Source organism: Xylocopa sonorina, chromosome 10 (assembly GCF_050948175.1).
Source record: "Xylocopa sonorina isolate GNS202 chromosome 10, iyXylSono1_principal, whole genome shotgun sequence".
Taxonomy (NCBI): domain Eukaryota; kingdom Metazoa; phylum Arthropoda; class Insecta; order Hymenoptera; family Apidae; genus Xylocopa; species Xylocopa sonorina.
The window spans coordinates 11276597-11280794 of NC_135202.1; positions in this window are offsets into that span (position 1 = coordinate 11276597).

Here is a 4198-nt window from a genome sequence, read left to right on the forward strand (position 1 = left end):
CGATCGTCGATCCGGAGAGCGGAATGAAATGAAGCGAAACGCATTACATCAGAAGTCCCTCGTTAATGTCCAATTACATCGGGACTAGGCGACTCGAATACGCTCGTTACCAGATCCGACGACGATCGATCCCCCCCGCCGCCGTCCAGCCGACATTTCGAACGGCGAGTCTCTCTTTTGCTTTTTTCTTCCACGTTTCGACGCCGGCGAATATCGTTTGCCACGTAATCGGCTGGCCGAGCAGGTCGAATAGAGCGGTCCTCGTGGCAAAAATACGCGTACAACGTCGATCGTGTACTTCCGCGGATAGAAATCATCGGCGAACGGATGATTCGCCGATCCCACGATGCCCGATTGCCGCCCGAGAACAATGGCTACGGATAATGCGGAATAGAGTGCGCCGCGCTCGCTCGCACACCGATAACCGATTGTAATAACGTTATGCGTTCCGGGTTTACACCTAAAAATGATCGTGGCCCGTTGCGCGGACGCAAAATGCACGATAAATCAACCCTCGAGCAGAGAGACCAAACTCTGCCCGCGCGTTCGTTTCGAGCTTCGCGGACAATTAACGCTTCCTGCCTTCTGTCCGCCCTTTTGTTCTTCGGTTGTCTCTTGAGAGGCGTAGAAATCGCGAAACGAGACCTCGAGGCTCGAAACGAATCCAACACACACGGTTTCGACGCATGCCTCGGCTCTAACGCAATCTGTTCGCGATCATTAAACGCGGGGTCCGCGTCGCACGCGTCCGATCTATTATTTTCGTTCTCCACTTTCGTTCGCCGGCGTAATAACCGGACATATCGCAACGAGTATTATAATTAAACGGCGAAACGACCGCCACGCCGGCGAGGCGAATCGCGCGAGAACGTGGGGGTACAACTCCACGGTGGGATGACAATAAGGGTAGACCGGTGTTTCAAACGCGGCCCGCTATCTCGATCGCACCCGACACCACCTACGGCCGCGTGGTTTGCGCAAATTTCTTATTAAAATATCCGACTGTAATCGGTGTACCTGTAGAAACAAAAGAACACGGGCCCAGTCTGGGGGCTACTTTCCCCGGAAACGTGGGGGAACACCGCGACAGTGTCGATAGGCTACCGGGCTTGAACGCGCCCGTTCTATTCGTTCGTTCGTTCGTTTCGATTTCTCGAGCGATCTTTCTTTCCGCGGCTCGAGCGTCGCCAGTTTCAGCTATTTCGGTGGTCCACGGTTCGGGGTCACCTTTCCGCTCGACTTTTTAAGAAGACGTTAATTCCGCCCGAGGAGTGGACGACAAAGGGGTAAATCGACTTGGTTACGCGCACACAAAACGCTTAATTGACACAGAAAGTTATGTGTAACGCCGTAACCCATCCTCGCCACGTTCCCCTGTCGCGTTTAAGAACAGCTAATGGTACACGCGGCGAATCGATTCGTTTCGCCTGGATCGATTGAACACGCGCGCATGCAGGTAAGGTCCCCGAAGATTAGACGAGATTAGAAACTGGGAGTGTCGAACGGTAGTACCGTGGACGAGGCGACGTTTACGACGAAGCCGTTTCGACATCGGCTTCGAATTCGTTCTATCCGGCGCCGGAGCGTTCCAAGTCCTCCTCCCGTCGTCCGGATTCCGAGCGGCGTTTGATAGTTGACATTTACGCGGCCGTACAGACCGGAAAGAATCCATCGAATGAGATACGTCGTCGAATATTTTCGTTTCCTGGATTCCTGACGTCCCCCAAGTTTTTCCTCCGCGTTCTCCAGCGACGCTAAAAGTATCGGTTTGTAAAATATCTCAGTCGAGTCCGTAACACGGGGCAGCGGAAAATTTCCATTTATTCGTTAGTTTTCCAACGTAAAACGTCATTTCCATCGGTATGCCGGTAAAGATAAAAACTGTTTACGATTCGAGTCGGAATCGAATTCGTAGGAAACGAACGAAAGCGAGCGCGACCGCGGATTTTCCTCTCGATGTGTTTTACACGCGCGCTTTCGTAACCGTGAATATTTATAACCCGAATACACGGCTGTCGTTAATCGCTTCCTGATAAGTAAAACCGAAAGAGTTGCGCGGCCGCTTAAACGTACCAGTTAGGGCACCGAGTATAATTTACGGCGTTACACCGGCGCGGGTATCGCGCTTACGGATCGCTCGCCCGTAATTACCTACGCATCGCTAACCTATATTTAATTCAAGATCTTGCAAAATTCCGCGCGCGTCCACAGCCGGTCTATACGTGGTCAAGATCGTCAGCAAGAACGGCTCGTGCAAATTGGACTCAATTGTTAGCCCGTGTCTCAATTGTTGCATTTACATTCTCAGTATACTCGGAATGGTGGCGTAGTTTCGCGAGGACGTTATTCTTTTTTCTCTCGTCTCTCCTCCCGTTCGTTAGAAAACCGCGTCGATCCGTTCACGGCGGGAGCGCGTCCCCGGATGAAATTGTAATCGTTGAACCTTCGATTCGATTCAATTTATCGACTCGTCCCGAACAGTCGGACGCGCTCGTCTCCCCCTTTTCCCCTGCTCGACGACGGGCTCCTGCATCGTTCCACGAAAATGAAAACATCACGCGTGTCCAATTTGTCCGAGGCGATCGAGCGATACTTCGCGCACGTTACGTAGTGCGTAAACGCGGTAATTAGGCTGTTCTCAAGCCCGGCTCGGCTGTAAACGGCACGGGCAATTTATCCGCGTACCTTTCTCCTTGTTCTCCGACGGTAGGCATCCGAGTATACCTACGCTATCTCGATTCCTACGCTATTAGTTTCTACACGCTCCAAGTAGCTACTTTATAATCTGGATACCGATAAACAATCCGTTTCTTCTGTAGCAATTTGTTTGACGGCACTTTGGGGATGGAGGAGGGGGAGAGGTATACGTTTCTCATCAATTTCGATCCGTCAATGGTTAATCCTTAATCGCAGCCCGGTCGATGTCCCAGGAGAGCAGTCGTAGTAATCGTTTCGCTATCAGAACCTGCGGAGAACCTCGGAAGCTTTAACACGATTACGTTATGATCGAATAAAATGATTATCCTAGATTTATTTCTTTATCACAGCGTTCGGGAAATAAAATTACCTGGTAGCCTGAGAAATTACACGTCCGCGGTGAAGTGTTAGCGCTAAGTGGTTGCGTCGATGTTGCAATGGTAAATCTGGTACGCGAACGGTACACTTATTACGTCCCGGCGTTACGTGCAATTTTCAGTTTCAATGAGAAACGTTGCGATTGTATCATAATGAAATCATTCTTTTAACCTTAACTCTCTGTATTCGTCGCCAGGCGCGGAGAAACGCCGCGTTACATCGCGCGGTGGTAATGTTCCTCGATTATTTTCAAATGTCATAACGTTAGATGATTTGCAAGTTGTACCGTGAAAACACTTACCGCGTCGCGGCGGAGACGAACGAGAGTGTTGCCACGAATGACTGGATCCGCTTCTTGCTAGCGATGATATCATTCGAGTGTCGAAACGGTAAGAGCACTCTCGTATTACGTGCCAAACTCCGTAGAAAATCTCCCGCGGCTTTCCGTTCTATTAGACACCGTCCACGCTCCGGACGCTTACCTAGAAAACGAAGCCGTGTCGATCATCGAGGCATTCCTTGCCGTTCGTCGATTCTTTGCACCCGTTCGAGCGCATCCTCGATTTTCGTCAACGTAGCGTCGTTGAGATTTCGTTCTATTACCTCTGCGTTCGACTTTCGACCGTTCCAAATTCGATGAACGGATAAAGGAACAAACGGCGAGAATCTGTGACAATGGCACGACAACGGGCCCAATGCTTTCCCGCGTGACGACCGCGATTTCAATCGAACGGTGGATTCGAGCATATATCTCTCTGTGAGGCGAGTTGAGAACCACCGCGAGCGTGGCGAGGCACGCGACAAGGCAGAGCGCGTGTCCCACGCGCGCTCGCTTCGAGGAGAGCTCTCCTCAAATCAAATCACGTAACTCGCCACGATGTATATCTCTCCTCTCTTCGCGGCGAAATCGTCGAGCCGTTGAATCACGGAGCGGGAAACAGGAGGACGGTGTCTCGGTGTGTCGTGTGCGATTGGCGAGTCGCAAAAATCCGCCATTAAAATCCGCGACCGACCCCGAGCTCCTCCCATCGAAGAGCAACTCCGAGACGTGGCTGTTTCGAGAGATCGCCGAGAGATCTTCGACCGATCGCTCTCCGCGTGGGCGCCACTATTTTTTTTTTTT